The sequence below is a fragment of the Plecotus auritus genome (genome assembly GCF_963455305.1).
Source record: "Plecotus auritus genome assembly, chromosome: 8".
NCBI lineage: Eukaryota > Metazoa > Chordata > Mammalia > Chiroptera > Vespertilionidae > Plecotus > Plecotus auritus.
In genome coordinates, this window is record NC_137782.1 from 10,571,891 (window position 1) to 10,590,309 (window position 18,419).

General features: G+C 48.1%; 1 protein-coding gene across 2 annotated transcripts in view; it reads right to left on the reverse strand.

The window, feature by feature from the left end:
* MAPK4 (mitogen-activated protein kinase 4) overlaps nucleotides 1-17,859 on the reverse strand; it is a 134,007-nt gene extending 116,148 nt beyond the window's left edge. The window contains exon 1 of one of the 2 annotated variants that reach the window (XM_080684662.1): nucleotides 17,713-17,859. The gene's annotated coding sequence lies outside the window, so the exon portion shown is untranslated. Of the gene's footprint in view, nucleotides 1-17,309; nucleotides 17,440-17,712 lie in introns of those variants that run through there. The other variant, XM_080684661.1, reaches the window with a different exon arrangement.
* Between the last annotated feature and the right edge of the window lie 560 nt (nucleotides 17,860-18,419).

Below are 18,419 nucleotides of genomic sequence, written 5' to 3' on the forward strand. Positions count from 1 at the left end.
GCAAGTAGCTAAAATCTTGCATCCAGCAGTAGCCTTAGGAAGTTCAATAGTCTCTAATGTGCTCCTACTTCCTACTGCACTTGATAAACACTCTTTGGAAGCATCTACCACACCTTCACGTAGGGGCTATGTCTAATGGGATGGAAGGAAAACTCTGATGGTGTAGACTTGGAGGCCTCAGCTCCAGCTCTCACCCTTGTTCTTCTGACTTACTCCAAACTTTGGGCGAGGCATTCAATTTCTTCTGCCTGTTTCCCATGTATAAAATGATAACACCGCCTTATTTACTAAAAAGAACCCTCAATTTGAGGGTGTCACCACTAGATGGCAATGGTATATAAACAGAGCTGCCCAAATCCCAAAAGTAAACATTAAATAAAAAATGAAGAACAAGTTCCTATTTCCACGAACATGTAGAAGCATTTGCCTGAAGTAACTGTACTGAATATTTTGATGCCTTTATAATAACCTAGTCAATCACACTCAGACTAAATTTTGTAACTGGGGATCCCAACCTTTTTCCACCCTCAAGCCACAGGCTCATGCAGTTTCCCAGACAGACCCCAAGTCCACATGGGGAAGTGAGTCCTTAGCAGAGGAAAGAGTCAGCCAACTCTGCTCATCCACTTGGTCAAATTCAGGAGCTATATAGTTTATGTGATGGTTTAAAATATGTGCAAAATTTATCTGACACTCCTTTCCTTTGAGTGTAGGCTGGACTCTTAACTCACTCTTAATAAACAGGAGGGGAAATGGGGTGGGTAGCAGGTGACTTCAGAGCCTAGGTCATCAAAGGCACTACAACTTCCTGGTGTCTTTCTCTTGGATCCCTTGCTTGGGGGAAGCCAGCTGCCGTGTTGTATGGCTCTCTGGAGAGGGGCCACACAGAGAGGAACCGAGGCCTCTAACCAGCAGCCCTAAGCGTGAACTTGAAGGCAGCCCCTCCTGCCCAAGGCAAGCCTTCAGTGGTCTGTAGTCCTAGCCAACATTTTGTCTGCAACCTCGTGAGAGACCTTAAGCTGGAACCACCCAGCCAAGCTGCTTCCAGGTTCCTGACCCATAGAAACTGTAAGATAACAAATGCTTGCTGTTTTAAGCTTTTAAATGGTGGAATAGTTTGCTACACAGCCATCGATAATTACTACATCTTATTTCCTCACTTAAGGAAAAACACTAGTGCATTTTTGGAACATTGAAAGGACCCAGAATGAATATGCAAACTATGAGCCATATTGCTTGTGAAGTGACGGATGCATGAATGCATCCTGTAGTCCTAGTGGGTGAGGATGAGGTGAATGGCCCACAAGCAGCACTCGATGGAAAGACAGATGTGTATGGAAATGAGTTGGTTCAAAGCCAAAGGGAATTCAGGCTTCTCAATCAAGCATCCAGTTGTACGACAGTTACTGCACAACAGTAAGCAAAACGGAAAGTGAGAGGGTGGTCAAAAGTTCTGTAATCAGTTTATGTTCCTGCCCTTAAGGTTAACTACATACTGAGGAGACAGGACTCACACAGTCAATGTCATTCGAGAATAAGACAATTTGAATTCTAGTGCTGGTCCATTGAGCGGAGCTGACAGAATACACCATGAAAGAGAGAGACAGAGAAGGCAGAGCCCCCCTCAAATGACCCAAGAACAGACTTCCAAGATGGTACCCACCATGTGGCGCACTTCATTCAGAGACAAACAGCAGCTCCGCGTGGCCAGCCAAAGGTCAATAAAAATCTCCTTGGACATTTGGCCACACATGTTAGCAGCTCCCCAGCAAGAGAATCCCAGTTGGGCCATGTCATTAGCAAACGGCCTGGACAGTCCTCAGGGGGCATTCAGGTTGCATCTCTTTGGACAGTACCTCTCCTCCCCTGACCAGCCACCAGGGAAAACATCAACAATGGATCTAGCCCATTACTTTCTGCCCTTACCCACTCTTCCAACCTGAGGCAGGCAGCCAGCGCCCCATCCTGCACTCTCCTCGCACATCTGCGTTGCCAGTTTGAAGCCACAAAGCCACCTTGACATAGGGGACCTATCGATCTTGCTGCCATTGCCTCAGAGCAAAGACTGCTCACTGATGCTGATCATCAGTCTATTCGGGGCCACACCAGCCTCCCCAGCAGCAGCCCACTCAGTCTTCTGAGGAAGCCCAACCTTGGCTGCTGGTGACATGCCACAGCCTGAAGGACGAAGGGGCTCAACAGGGGTCCTGGAGCCTGCAAAAGTCCCTGGAAGGCTCTCTGGGTGCTGATGAGACCTGTTGGAATCGAATTCCCCAACAGCCACTTGTTGGAGATGTCTCAATCACAGTGTGACCAACAGCCCTTGGAGGGGAAACCACAAGTGACATCTTCATTAGCAGGTGCAGTGAGTGAGAGGTACCGCAAGTGAAAACCATCACTGTTGATCTTTCTTGTTTAAGACGGGCCAGGGACAGAGGAGAACTCACTCCCCAACTCCTTTTGCATTTGTCCTTAGGGCACCGTTAGCTCGCTGCAGCCCTCCTCAAGATATGTTCTCCAAGGCACAACTCGCTCATGACTGCTGGGGGTGAGGAGTGGGTCTGATCGGCTGTGGACATCCCTGTCCCTCCTGGATGCCCGGTACTAGAGCCATCGTGTGAGTGCCATGAATTTAGGAGACTGCCCTGGGTCAGACCAAACCCCAAACTGAAGGGCTGGCAGTTAGGGAAATGCGGCTGCCAGCAGGCGGCTGGACTACCTCTTCTCCAGATAGGAGCAGGAGAGGAAAGCATGACTCCCAGCTAGAACCGAAATGTTAAAAAAACACACAACAAAATAAAATTTAAAAAATCAGAGCTGCCCAACTTGCAGAGACCATCACGCCCTGGCCTCTTCCAGGCTGAGGAAGTGGGCCTGCCCTCCTCCCTTCTACGCAGGCCCCTCTTGTGGTTTCCTTTGTGAGGTTCATCCACTCCAAGGTTGCCCTTGACATTCATCTTCACTTAATTTTCCTTGAAAAATAGTATTTGTATAGGGGAGGCGCAGGAATGATTGCCACGTTCCCCTCTAAAAGCACACACAGTAGGTGCTCACAATGCTAGTCCATGCACTGTTGGAAATGGCTCAGAAAAGCTGGAAGCATTCAGCAGAGGCAAGAGGGTGATGCAAGGGCAAGGTGATGTAAAGGTCATGTCCCCCATGGCCTCTTCACTCCCCATGGGGCCTCCAGCAACAGTCTCCTGTGTCTCCGGCAGGAGCACGCTCCCTCCAGTGGATTGTTTAACTTGCAGGCAAATCTGATCGTGCTACTTGCCCACTGAAAACCCCTCCACAACATCCCTTGCTTTTCAGATCAGTCCTGGCTCCTCTCCCTGGAGGACAGGCCTCCCCACCCACCCCCCGCATCCCACTCTGCCTGTCTGTCCACATGAAACTCCCTCACCCATCAAACTCTTCCCTCGTCACTGTAAACCATGTGTGGCTCCCCAGACCAGGCTTGCTCAACTTTGCCCATGCCACTCCTGGAACACCTTCTTCAACTGCCACACCCTAGTCATACTCTGAGATTCCACCTGGGCATCCCCTGCCCCTGGAAGCCTCCTCGGAGCCACCCTCCCTGCTGCCCACGTGTGTCCCATGGGGCCTGGGCACGCCCTCTACAGGGCACCGAGACTGGTACTGTGACTGTCCCTTTACTGGGCCATCACCCACCCACCCGGAGCAGCTGCTCAGTGAATAACTCATGGCCTTCCTCCATCTAGCAACAAAGCTTGCACGACACCTGCCGTGTAATAGATGTTTCATCATTGTTTTAAGGCCAGTTTATCAGTGTTACAGCTGGGTGGGAAGTGAGTTCAATTCCCGGCCTTGCAGCAATCAGATAATGTCCTTTCCCTAAGCAACATGGGTAGTATCTGCATCCTTCCTCCTGGAGCAGTGGTTCTCAAAGGACAGTCTCTGGACCATCAGCATCAAGCATCACCTGGAAGGTGTTAGAAGTGCCAAGTCTTGCCCCGCTCCCCCACCCCCACCCCCACCTCCACTCCTCCCAGTAAGTACTGAATCAGAGATCAGGGCACCACCCCAGCAAGCTGGAGTTTGACGCCTCCAGGGGGTTCCGAAGCACACTGGGGTTTGAGAACCAGTGCTCTGGAGCCTTCAGAGACCATTGCAAGCAGTTCAGATGCTGCTCTGTAAGCAGCTGCCTGGCAGTTTCCCCTTCTCCAGGCTGGCAGGCCTCTTCATGGCTGAAGGCAGCTGCCTTCACGGGGCCAGATGCGGAAATGCTCCCCTCCCAGTACCCCTTGGAATCAACAAGAATCACCTAGGGAACAAAGGAAGCTAGGCAACGCGAGCTCCACGCTCCAGGGAATTCTCACCGACCCTGGCAGCGGGCAGGCTCTCCAGAGGCGTGCTGCCCTGGACAGAGTTCACCTCAGGCTAACTCTGTCACCTGGGTCTTACAGAAGCCAGTGTCTGGTTTCTTTTCTCCAAAGAACTCTGTTGCAAACGTCAGCACTGTGACAAGCAGATCTGCCTCTCCTGCCACAGGCAGGTACAACGGAACAGAGCAATTGGGAAGATCTTGGCAGTCAGGTCCACAGAAAGTCCAGCTAGTGGCTACACTAAGGCGATGTGCACCCCACCCCAAATCACAGCATGATATACTCAGGCCCACGGAGGTGCCCAAGGAACCAGAAATGTACAGCTTTCCACCACGGACATTTCTAATAAACCCTTCCATCTATCTTTCATTTCATGCTTAATTGTTATTGAGCACCTATTATGTGCAAGGTAAGTCAGGTTTCACTCGCTCGCCCGGTGGATTGCAACATTGGCTGCATATTAGAATCATATAAAGAGCTTTGAAAAAATTCTGATGCCCAGACCAGATCCTAAACTAATTAAACCAGAGTTTCTGGAGTGGAACCCAGGCATCAGTATTGTTTGAACTCTCCAGATGATTCCAATGTGCAGCCAATTTTGGGGAACCATGGTTTTAAATAATATTGATGTCTGGACCCCATCCCAAATGACATAGATCAGTTTCTAGGACTGCATGCATGTGGTATACATATGCATATGTGTGGTGTACATATGTATGCATGTGTATGTACACATGTATGTACACATATGCATGTGCACATGCATACATATATACATACACATATCTATTCACACATACCTATATATGTATATAATTTCCAGGTGATTCTAATACAGCCAAATACTAACGAGTTTGCCAACCACTGCTTTAGGACAAAGACCATGTCTTAGACCAGGGGTCCTCAAACTTTTTAAACAGGGGGCCAGTTCACTGTCCCTCAGACCGTTGGAGGGCTGGACTATAGTTTTTAAAAAAAACTATGAACAAATTCCTATGCGCACTGCGGGCCCGGGATGAGTCAGCTGCTAAGCAGGGTCAGGCAGTGGCACCCGGAGGGCCAGATAAATGTCCTCGGTGGGCCGCATGTGGCTCGCGGGTCGTAGTTTGAGGACCCCTGCAACACTGGTTTCCAAAATCGCCTGCACTTTAGGATCATCTCTAAAAATTCCAAAGCCCAGAACATATCCCAGACCAACCAGCTCTGGGGTGGTAGGCTGGGCACAGACATCAGTGCTTTGTGAAGGCTCCCTGGATGATTCCAATGTGCAGAAAAGTTTGGAAAGTGCAGCACCATGCCAAGCTGAAGGAGAGGCTTCTACCATCGTCCTGTAGCTGTCCTATGGCACCGATCTTACACACCTGTTACACCCAAATGAATTTTAGAGACATCTTTATCACAGTCCTCTACGACCATGCCCAGTAGAGCCAGTGCCTTTTAGGACTCTATGAATCCAACAGGGGTTGGTCCAAAAGGAACTTATTTCAGGAAACTGCACTCTGCCTGCTCTCTTAATGAATCCTACCCAGGACTCCACTGTCCCCACACTTTGGGAATGGTCTCCCTCTTTGAAATTTCTTGTTGCTCTTTTTTAAATGTGGTTTTTAAAATGTATTTCAGCCCTAACCAGTTTGGCTCAGTGGATAGAGCGTCGGCCTGCGGACTCAAGGGTCCCAGGTTCGATTCCGGTCAAGGGCATGTACCTTGGTTGTGGGCACATACCCAGTATGGAGTGTGCAGGAGGCAGCTGATGGATGTTTCTCTCTCATCTATGTTTCTAACTCTCTATCCCTCTCCCTTCCTCTCTGTAAAAAATCAATAAAATATATTAAAATATATATATTTTTTTTAAAAAAATAAATAAAATGTATTTCAGAGAGAGGGATAGAAACATCAACGATGAGAGAGAATCATTGATCAGCTGCCTCCTGCATGACCCCTACTGAGGACTGAACCTGATCCAGGCATGCGCCCTGACCAGGAATCAACCATGACCTACCTCCTGGTACATGGGTCGATGCTCAGCCACTGAGCCACACCAGCCGGGCTCTCTTGCTTTTTTGGGTGGCTTCAGACAAAACTATCTTTCGGCTCCCTTCTCATCATGTTTGAAAATTGGAAGTGGTCTGGGGGCACTCGGGTGCCCAGGGATGAACTTAGGAATTGGAGGATTCTCCACTCCCTGCTGAAGAGGAGGATAGCTGGACAGATGTGGCTCACATTTTAAGAAGCCAGCAGAGAGAAAACACTATTAATTTCTCATTTCACAACTTTGATGCTATGCACCTTGATTTGCCCAACAAGTGAAAATAATTTTACTTCATAACAAAAGTACAGGGTTGAAATATTTCTCATCTAAAGCAGGCGTGGGGAACATCCAGCCTGCAGGCCCCGTCAAGGCATTATGAGTGAGTTAATGAAATGTTTGGCCAAATACAGCAGGCTAATTTTTAAGGTGATAATTGTGGATGGCCCACGAATGATGTTATAAATATCCAAATGGCCCTTGGCAGAAAATATTTTTGTAGAAAGGCTGACATTTATATAGCAAGTTTGCTTTAAAAGGAGGTACTACCTGAAAAATCATTCATTAAAACTTAGAGAAATAAGTTTAATACCTCTTCTTCTCTTACCATTGAAGTTTTAATTCAATGTGACCTATTTTCTGCCAGCATTGGCCATTCATCCATACGTTTGATGACCAAGAGAATTGTTCTCTGTAATGATTATTGCAGCAGAAGGAGGGCAGGGCTGGGAGTTAAGAGAACTGGTCTCTGTGCACCAACCCTAATTCCCTGTGTGATCCTGAGCAAGTTATTTGATCTTTGGGTTCCTCATTTATAAACCAAGAGAATAAATACTTGCAAAGATGGTTTTCTTCCAGCTCAAACTTCATGTGGTTCTAATTCTCTTGTGGGCAATGACATTAGTCTTGTGGAAATGGCTAAGTTTATTAGTTTGTTTTCCTAAAAATGGATAGTTATTTGGGAGAAAGTATCTTGAGTCTCCAATTTCATAAAACAAAGATTAAGTAACTAATATATGCACCATGATGTACTAGACACAGTGAGGATACAAAGAGAGAGAGAGAGAGAGAGAGAGAGAGAGAGAGAGAGAGAGAGAGAGAGAGACAGCCAATGCTGAGAAAATTAATGAGGGAAACAATTACATAGCTAACCATGATCTAAGATGCAAAGAAGTAGATGCTATGGCATGAAACCAGAGAGGAGGCAGCTTGGAGTATTGAAAAAAGAATGTCCAGGATAAATAGTACATTTCTCTCCATCAGGATTAAAAGAAGCAAACTGGGAATCAAACTTGGATTCTAGTTCTGAACATCCCAGGTAGTGACTATGTCATCCTGGACAAGCCACTCATCTTCTTCAAGCTTAAGTACACTGCCCCCCGCCTTCCCCCGTAAAATGAGAATCATCTAATACTGACCCAACATACTAGACAGTGCCACTGGGCGGCTCAAAGAAGACACTGGCCTGGTGCATGATATAAGTTACATAAAACCATGGGGGATATACACAACGTATGTTAAACACGTGTTCCTGTAGATTTTGATCTGATGATTTATAAAATTTCCATTGAGGAAGGCATCCAGAGGTTAAGTTCAGAGCTGCAGGATCTCACATATTCTTTTCTCCCTTTTTTTTCTACCTTCTTAATTTTTCTCCTTAATTACTTATTAAATAAGAATATGTGCTTATTTTTTAAATGAAATAATATACCAAGGTATAAAATAAAAATCCTTTCCCTCACCCCAATAACCTGCTACTTCTTCCTTTACCACTACTAACAATATCTTGTGTCCTTCCAGGAAAAAAAAAGCTTATGATTACCCCATAATGATAACTGTATGTGTATATGTGCTCCTGTGTCTACAGCCATACACCTTCTTTTCTAGGTATCCATTACTGGAGAGGAAAGATCTTATTTCAAATAATCTCCGCTTAAGGTGATATAGTTTCAGATTACTGAAATCTGACATTGCTTCTCGTGGTGATAATTAAATAATAATGCTCTTATTATTTCTTACCAAAAGGAAAGGTGGAACAGAAAATAAGAGGTTATTTAATATATTATGGAAACCAAATCCTGAATCCATAAAGGATGGTTAAACCTTTGGTCCTGGGGATCTGCTTCTGAATAAAGTGAAGAGAGAAGCCGAAGGATTTTTACTGCCTCTTGTTCCATAAATGCATTTCCGGTTCACTTTCAAAGACTGCTCATAAAAAGGGGGGTCCTCGGGATTTACAAATTCAATAACTTTTGAAGAATGAAAGCATGCACAAAAAATTTGGAAACAAGACTTAAGCCTTTTAACTAAAATACTTTAATAAACTAAGAGCATTTTCATGTTGCACTCATGCTGCCCATCCCCCTTCATTCGGAGACCCCACAAAATAAGGATCTATGTCTTTTATTTGTCTTTAGTCTCCATTCAGCTCAAGGAAATGGTAAAGTATAGAAAAAAATGAACAGTTATTTAGGTCTCAACATGCCCAGAACCATTAACCAGACATATTCTCACTCACAGTGTAAAGTAATTGTCTCTCTCCTTACTCTGAATGCCCTAACAGCTTTTTGTCACTTGGGTGACACAGATTTCACTGGCTTTACTACATAGCAGATGGGTGGGTTATTAAAGCGGAGAGTGGAACCCTATAATAATTGGTCAAAACATTTTCATTTTCCCTCTTCCAATCTGGAAAGCTGAAAGCAGTTCCCTGTAGTTACTCCACTGTAATCTATTTCTCACCACCTCTTCCTAAGTGCTTTATGGCAATTATCTCCTTCATTCTCCTCTTACACATATCATACCAGATTTCTGAACTTTTCTGTCCCCTTTTTCTTCTGTTGAATGAGCTGTCCTCTAAAAAGTTTTGCAGAGCTGATAAAAAATAAAAATAAAAAAATCCTTGCCACCACGTCCGCAAGGCAATGTGCTGGTCTCTATGACAAGGAAAGGAATTTGCTCAGCTAATTTTGTCTGAACTCTCTGTCGCTCTCACCTTTTACCGAAATCACAGCATAATATATCTTATTAGCAGACAAAATGGTCCCAAAAAGGCTGGAAAAAAAACTTCAAATTCAAATAAATGGAAAATTTGCCAGTAGAAATATAAAAATGTCCTTGATCTCAAAACAATTATTCTTTAGAAAAAAATCAGCATAAGAGCCAAAGTTCCTAAAAAAGGCTTTTCGCTGGCACATAAAGTGAATCATGCTGGAGAAATTAATTTACTTTGTTTCAGGCTGAAGAGATTTCCATAATCATGGTCCATAATTTCTTGTGGCTGGTGGGGCTTTCTAGTAAGTCTGCCTCCAAAAATAATCACATATTCTGGGAGAATAAAAAAGTTGCTTCCTCAAAGTTAAGTCGTTTATCAATTTTTCATTTCTTCCAAAGGGATAAGTCACAGTGTAGAACACCTGGAAGTGGAGGGACAGGTTTGTGCCTTTAAGGACAGTTATTAAAACCTAACTGGAGGATTTCTATTTCTAGCCATAGGTGTACAAAGTTGTATAGTCTTTTCTATGGGTGCAATGTTGTAAAATTAAAATAAGTTGGACAGCCCTGGCTGGTGTGGCTCAGTTGGTTACAGCATTGTCCAGTATACTGAAAGGTTGTAGGTTTGATTCCCGGTCAGGGTATGTCTATGTTGTGGGTTCAATCGCCGGTTGGGGCAGGTACAACAACCAATCAATGTTCTCTTTTGAAATGATGTTTCTGTTCTCTCTCTCTCTCTCTCTCTCTCTCTCTCTCTCTCTCTCTCTCTCTCTCTCCCTCCCTCCCTCCTTCCCTCCCCATCTCTCCCTCCCTCCCTCCCCGATTCTTCTCTCTGTCAAATCAATAAGCAAATATGAACAGAGGAATGGAACTTTCAGTCCCACCTCCTGACTTCCAAGGATGGGAGAGGGGCTGGAGGTTAAACTCGATCACCAATGGCCAATGAGTTAATTAATCATGCCTATGTAATGAAGCCTACCTAAACACCCCAAAAAAAGGGGGTTCAAAGAGCTTCCAGGTTGGGGAACCAGAACCCTTTCACATGCCAGGCCCCAAACTCTACAAGGACAGAAGCTCCTTTGTTAAGGACTATCTCGTCATCAGGCCGTTGATGTGTACCATTTAGTACCCTTTGTAATAAACCAGTGATCTGGTGAATAAATCGGTTTCCTGGGTTCGGTGACAACATGGGCTTGGGATTGGAATCTGAAGCAGAGGGCCTGCCGTCTTGTGGGACTGAGCCCTTTACCTGTGGAAACTGACGTTCTCTCTGGATAAATAGAACCAGAATTGAGTGGAATCATAGGATATCCAGCTGGCTTCCAAGAATCACATTGGAACTGGTGACCAGAACCCTTCTAAAAGTGTATGACTCTGGTGATTTTACCTGTCTGTGCATCACTGTCCTCATGTGTAAATAGAAACAGTGAAACAGCACCCACTTCCCAAGCTGTGAAGCACTGAGTAAGCGCTCCCTGTATGTTGGCTGATACCAAGGGCCAGTGTTCCCTATCCATCCAACTTGCCCGGGAACTGAATGGCAGCTCCTCTACTACGAACAAAAAAAATCACCCTGAAACATAGTACTCGAAATGTTGGAACTCTGGAACTCTTCATAAAATATCCATGAGAGCGGAGGCTTATTGTTGTTGTTTTTTAATGGATTTTCTACAGGCAGATCTTTTTTTAAAAAAAAAGATAAACACTTAAACAGATCCCAGCCAGCATGGCTCAGGGGTTGAGTGTCGACCTATGAACCAGGAGGTCACAGTTCAATTCCCAGTCAGGGCACATGTCTGGGTTGCAGGTTTGATCCCCCGTGGGGGGGCGTGCAGGAGGCAGCCAGTCAATGATTCTCTCTCATCGTTGATGTTTCTATCTCTCTCTCCTCCCTTCCCCTCTGAAATCAATAAAAATATATATACACACACAAAAAAAAAGAAAACTAGCTTTTTTTAAAAAAAAATCCTGCCTATAGCAAATCTTCTTGTAGAGAGTCTTTTCATTTTGTTCAATCTACACATTGCCATAGTGACAGATCAGTCTCATGTACAGCCAGGCACATTTAGAAACTAAAACAATAATCATAGACTTTCTCTCCGTTGAAGACAGGCCAGTTTAGATTAAGGAAAAAAAGCTGTGAATGAATTAAAAGTCTGACAAATGCATGGGTTTTTTTTTTTTTAAGTTTTATTATTTTAAACGTTTAAGAACTGGAATTACTTGCTCATCTCCACTCCCACCCCCAAAGGTATTTCCTATCTGGCCTATTTCAATGCAAGGAAAAAATCTCACCTCGGCTTGGGGCTTCCAAATTAGAAATTGGAATCAATGAAATCTTATTGGAAACTTTTCGAATACCATTATAGTGACCTGAATAAAGAGTTCCATTCACTTTCTGAAGCAGTAACTTAGGCACAAGGTCAACCTCGCGTACAGCGTGCGTTCAGTTACTTCTGTCCACTAGTGGAACTCACGGATGCCCTTGGAGAACTTGAACTAACCCTGCTCCTCATTCCATCCCACGAAGATGCTGCTGATGCTGACACAGACCTGGAGGTGCTGAAGATTCGGAAATTCCTACTTTTGAGGGCAGATATTCACAGAAGTACAGGCTACGTATTTAACAATTCTATTTCGATCCATGTTCTCTAATTAAGTCAAGTCTTTGAGAAGCTTCTCTTAGCTCTTGCTAGCAGAATGTCCCTACTTTCTTCTTCCTACTTTACTATTCCTCAGCCACACCTGCCCCACCCCTCTTCAAGTCCTTTTCGAGGGGCAGCTTTACTTGATGCTAAGAAAAACCGACAGCTCAGAGCCCCTCTCTTGCACAGGACTCTTCCGGGCCTAGGAGGAGCCCCAGTAACCTGTTCACCTGGTCATTTTGTCTTTTCCTTAAAGAGTATCCCTCAAGTTACATGCAGTGGGCTGAGGTGACCCTGTGGGCACCTCTGGTATATAAATCTGCCACATGCTAAGGAAAGAATTTGAGATTTTTTTTTTTTTGCCTCAATAGATTGACTTAATATGATGACCAAATTAGAACATGTGGCCTAAAAAAAATAAAGATGTTTATTCTCATTTGGGAAATTATTCATATGGAAAGTTCTACAATATTAACTACACATTTGCTAAGTCAACTTTAATAAAAAAGAACCAAGTTACAGTAAATAAGACCTCTCCCAGAAATCTGGGAATAGTTATATAGCAAAAAGCATCATAACAACACCCCTGAGATCAGTGGTTCTCCATCAGCAGTGATTTTGCTCCCCAGGGGACGTTTGGCAATAACTGGACACAGTTTGGGTTGACACAACTCAGGTAGGGGGTATGGGGGTGCTCCTGGCCTCTATTTGGTAGAGGTTGGGGATGCTGCAGAACATTCTACAATGCACAGGACAGCTCCCTGTGTCAAAGCATTACCCAGCCCGCAGCACCAATAGCGCCCACGTTGGGAATCCCTGCCTTAAAATGATGGGCACATGGAGGTAAAGCTGCTAGAATGCTGGCTGGAAAGCGATTAAAGAGTAGAAGCCCAAGTTCACAGGTAGCTCATGCAGAGCTGCTATCTCACATCAGCCCCCCATCATGTTCAAAAGCAATGCCAGCTCCACACTTTTATGGGTCATGGGACTGCAAGGACCTTGCCAAGAGCGGCTACACGAGGAGGCAGTAGCATAATTTCAGGAGCACCAGGAAAGGCACTCTGCCTCCCAATTACCTCCTACACCCACTTGCCCATGCTTCAAATCCTCTCCTGGTGAACGAAGCCTTTCTTTCCATAATGAGGCCTAAAGTGCAAAGACACCCCTCACCCCAGCCCCCCCCCTCGGCCCCCCGGAAAAGACAACAGTGACCTACATACTGTTTTTCCCCCTGAGTTTTCATATAGTGAACAGCTCTGAACAGCTGCAGTGGTGGAGAGGAAGAGAGGACAAGCCCCAATGAGGTAGGGAAAGGGTGAAGAAATTGGCCATCCAGGGTTCTGAAACAAATGTCACCTACTCCACAGACTACACCTGAGCCTGCAGACAAGGAAGGATTGGGGGGCGGGGGGGAGTCACATTTTTGTCCTTCAAGGAAGTTAAAATGGAGTTCCACTCAGGTGAAAACACAAACAGCCCAAGGATGCTCAAAAGAATGATAGGGACGCAGTTCTACCATGGCAGCTGGGACAGGAGATGAGGGTCCTTGCCAGCTGTGGGACTCACAGTGAACCCCAAACTTGCTGGATGAAGCCCCCACCTGACACCTAAAAAAGTCATGGACACAGTAAAATGCTCAGGCAGGGCCTCTTTGTTGAATGAATGGCAACTGTCCCAGATGAAGCGCTCTAAAGATGGTCTGCTTCTTCCTTCACCTCTGCTTATACCACTCCCTCAATGGGAGGTAAGCTGGATGCTATTCTATCTTGCAAGACTAGTTCATGTTTTCTCTGCACATGCCTCGTTTTGGCCTCTGTTAATTTTTTCTCCCTCTTCTTATAAGTAAAGGGCCTCCAAGTCATTCGTCTAGTGTCTGCCTTATTTCCTATGTCTCTTTCATAATGGGCCAACTGCCAGAAAAGATGTGGGGAGGGGGGCGGTTTTCAAGTTCATAACAAAAAATAATACATAGTTCTAAAGGAATTTAAATGGGAGATCAGAAATAATTTTGGAAGAAAAAGATCATTGTACCAAGAAGCTAGAATAAAGCATTTGCCAGGAATTGTTGGAGGCCAAGGTAAAAAGATAAACACACTAGACATATAGAATGTTCTCAATCTCTGATAAAAGGAAAGCCACAATTCCATAAGGACAGAAATGTTTTTTCTGACATTAAATTCTAATAGGAATTTGCCCCTGATTTTTTTAAAAAATATATATTTATTGATTTCAGAGAGGAAAAGAGAGAGGGAGAGAGAGATAGAAACATTAATGAGAGAGAATTATTGATCAGCTGCCTCCTGCATGCCCCCTACTGGGCAACCCAGGCATGTGCCCAGATGGGGAATTGAACATGAACTCCTGGTTCAGAGGTCAACACTCAACTACTGAGCCACACAGGCTTGGCTGCCCCTGATTTTTCATGTAAGCTGTGCAGTCATTTTATGTGTTTATCTCAAGAAGCCTGTTAGATCCTTTAGGACAGTGGTCGGCAAACTGCGGCTCCTGAGCCACATGCAGCTCGCAAGCCGCAGTTTGCCGCTCTGTTGACTAATGAGTTTGCCGACCACTGCTTTAGGACAAAGAGCATGTCTTAGACTATATGCCCCTGATAACAGCATATATGTCCTATATAATAAGACCCTAGCCCTAACCGGTTTGGCTCAGTGGATAGAGCGTCGGCCTGCAGACTGAAGGGTGCCGGGTTCGATTCCGGTCAAGGGCATGTACCTTGGTTGCGGGCACATCCCCAGTGGGGGGGTGTGCAGGAGGCAGCTGATCGATGTTTCTCTCTCATCGATGTTTCTAGCTCTCTATCCCTCTCCCTTCCTCTCTGTAAAAAATCAATAAAATATATTTAAAAAAAAAATAATAAAAAAATAAGACCCTAATATGCAAATCAACCGAACAACGACTGACAGAACCACCACAGGAACAACCGGTCGCTATGATGTGCACTGACCACCAGGGGGCAGACACTCAATGCAGGAGCTGCCCCCTGGTGGTCAGTGCGCTCCCACAGGGGGAGCACCACTCAGCCAGAAGTCGGGCTCACAGCTGCCAAGCGCAGCGTCGGTGGTGGGAGCCTCTCCCACCTCTGCTGCAGGTGGGCGGTAAGGAGCAAGGGGTTCCAGACTGTGAGAGTCCCAGACTGCAAGAGGGATGTCTGACTGCTGCTTAGGCCCGGGGGGGATCGGGCCTAAGCCAGCAGGTAGACATCCCCTGAGGGGTCCCGGACTGCAAGAGGGCGCAGGCTGGGCTGAGGGGACCCCCCCCCCCCAGTGCATGAATTTCGTGCACCGGGCCTCTAGTAACATTGTAAGTGCTCAAGTATTTGCCAATAGACTAAGGACCCACCGTTCTCTTGCCAATCTGGATATTCCAGTATGTTTCAGCATCACAAGATTATTAGAGCAATAGAGTCATCAAATTTCTTAGCAGGAAGAATCCTCAGACCACTTCATTTTGCCTTTAGGTCCCCAGTCATTTCAACAATGACATTTTTAAAAATACTTTTACCCCAATTGCTGCCACCAGTTTGCAGCTGGGGTTCTTTCCGCTCCCCGTCCTGATTTAGTTGATTGTCCTGTGCCTTTCTGTCCCCACCAGATGCTCCATCCCTTTGAGTGGCAGAGCTCTGCCTTATTAACCTCGATTCCCTGCGATACTAGCACAGTGCTTTGCGCAAAGGATCTGCCTTCTTTTTTTTTTTTTCAATGGAAGGAAACTGATTTGGAAAGAGCAGGCCTTTCGTTATTCGGCCCAGCTCCCTCTGACAAACTCCAGCTATATAGTAGAATCTCTTCCTACACCACATAAGCAGCCCAAGAGGTTAAAATGCAATCACTAAAAAAACTGAAGACCCTAGGGGCCAGAAACATATTCTCTCACCCTTGTCTCCATATGGCTCCCCCTCCCCCCAAGTACACTGGGCAACCTTCAAAAAACAAAACAAACAAAAGCCTGTAGTAAGTAGGTGCTCTGTAAACATCTATTAACCTAAGGTTATAGCAAACCTATCCTGAGCATAGTAAGGACTCGAAATACCTTTTAAATTGAGAAGTTTGTAACACATCTACTTCGCACGTAGTAGGTGCTCCATCAATCTCTTTTAAATTAAGATGCCCGTGGGGCTGCTGCCTTGCACATAGTAGGCCCTCGGTAAATGCCTGTTAAATAGAATTGTAGCAGACACTCGCTCCTTAGAGAGCGGGACAGAGGTGACATTAAGCACACCCCAGGCGAATCCATGAATGGAAATGCGCATCTGGAGCTGACGCTTTCGAGAGTCCTCGAGAGGCTCGTGACAGGGCGCCCGCCGTGGCGGTGGACACCTGGCTCCCCGCGAACCACGCACCCCCTGTCCCAGCCCCGCAGCGATTTCCTATCGGGATCCATTCCCCACCCGGGAGGGAAGCGGTCACCGCCTCCCATCGTCACTTCGGGGGCCGCACCTGGGGCTCCTGCCGCCATGGCCCCCCTGGGGCATCCGCCCACCCAGGCTTCTCCAGGGATTCCGGAGAGTTGCGGGCAGAACAAAAGCCAAAGCCGGGCTTCCGAAGGCTTTTCCGCTGGAGAGCCGCGGGGCAGAGGCCGGGGAAGCCAGCCGGGACCAGCGGTGATGTCCAACCCCATCCTCTGCGGGCGGCCACCCGCCCTCCCCGCAGGCTCGGGCTCAGAATGGCCCAGCCCGGGACAGCGGCGGGCTCCCTCCCTCCCCACTCCCGCGGCCCCCGCCCTGGGTCCCCCAGGGGCAGAGTTGGGGAGTCCCTCGGACGGGGTTTGGGAGGCGCTGCATTAACCCTTTCGCGAGACGGGAGGAGGTTGGAGAGGACGGGAGCAGACCCCACAACCGAGACCCAAATCGGAACTCGCAGGGCGAACTGCCCCCTCGGCGGCCCCAAAACGCACGGAACTGCTCCCAGGGTGGGGTCCCTTCGCGGCATCTCGTTCCTACCTTCTCCTCCACTAAGCTGTCGCCCCAGGAGCCCAGCGGCCACCTTCCCATCCAAACCACCGACCCGGGGACAACCCCGGTGCGACGCGCGCGGCCCGCAGAGCGAGGGGTCACCGAGGGCGGCCGGCGGTCCCGGGGGACACGCACCGCTTGGGAATCGGTGTGTTCTGTGTTTGCCTGGTTTTTTGCTCGGGGGTTGTTGGTGTGATTTTTAAGGAGAGGTGAGGGTTGCAGAAAGCGAGAGGTCTCATTTCTCGCTTTCTCCCCGGCTTCTCAGGAGCGGGTAGAACTCCAGAGGAGCAGGCAGCTGGGGAGGAGGAAGGCGGAGGGGAGCCACTTACCACGGCGGCCGGCGAGCGAGCGGCGCCTTTGTCTGCGGTCCCAGCCCCGGCGCGCAGCGAGCTCCCGGGCACCCGGGCACCCGGACAGCCCGGCTGCTGCTCCCGCTCCAGCGCGGCTCGGGCTCCAGCCCCCGCCCCTCCCCGCCCGCGACCGCTGCCCCGGCTCCGCCCCGAGCCGGCCCCGCCCCTGGCCCGCCGGGCCCCCACCTGCTGCGGAGGCAGGCTTGGGGTGCCCTGGGCAAGGGGTGCCCGGGGTGAGGGGTGCCCGGCCCTGGGCAGCCGCTTTCCCGTGCGCTCCGCTCCCCCTTCCCACAGCCTCAGGGCTGCTCGGCTCCCCGTTCCCGGGCGGAGCTGAGCAGGGTACACGGGCCTTCCCCGACCCAGCCCCTCGGATCAGCCTCACCTGAGCGGCCGGGCGCCCGCGTTTTCTGCGGGAGCTCCTGTCCCCCGTAGCCCTGCCTTCCTGCCGGGGCGCACGATCTCAGAGACCTCTGTCGCCTTAGAGGCCCGCGCTGCTTTCTCTCGCCCCAGGAAGGAAAGCCCCTCCGCTCAGCCCTGGAGGGAGGGGGGGCGGGAAGCGGGGTCCTCCTCGCCGCGGTGAAACCCGGCCTCCCCGCGCTCGGTCAGCACTGCGCTGCTGCAGTGGCCGGGCGGGGGCTCGGGAGGACCAGGAGCTGGCGGGGACAAGGTGGCAGGTTGGGAACCAAGCCCGTGCCCGGCGCGGGGGGATTGGGGGGGGCAAGGGGGGAGACCTGGGTGGGCCTGAGGCGGGAACCGGGCGGAGGGTGGAGGGGGTGCAGAGTGCAGGATCCCGGGCTGTGAGTCTGCCTATGTGCACGGCCGGGATAAAACTAACAGAAGGGAACCAGCACCTTGGAAGCCTGAGGAAAGGAAAGCAGAAGCCCCTGACACTGGTAACACCCGGTATTCGAGTGGTGCCTTCCGCAAATCCGAAGTCGTCCACACCGATTAGGTGCGTGCACCCCAGTGGAATGGTGGAGGAGTCACTTTTCTAGGCGGAAAAAAAATGTGATAACCTAAATATTGTATAATGAGCTCATTAGTGGGTTTAGCTGCCCATGAGCCCTACTTTCTCCCAACTCCCAGAAC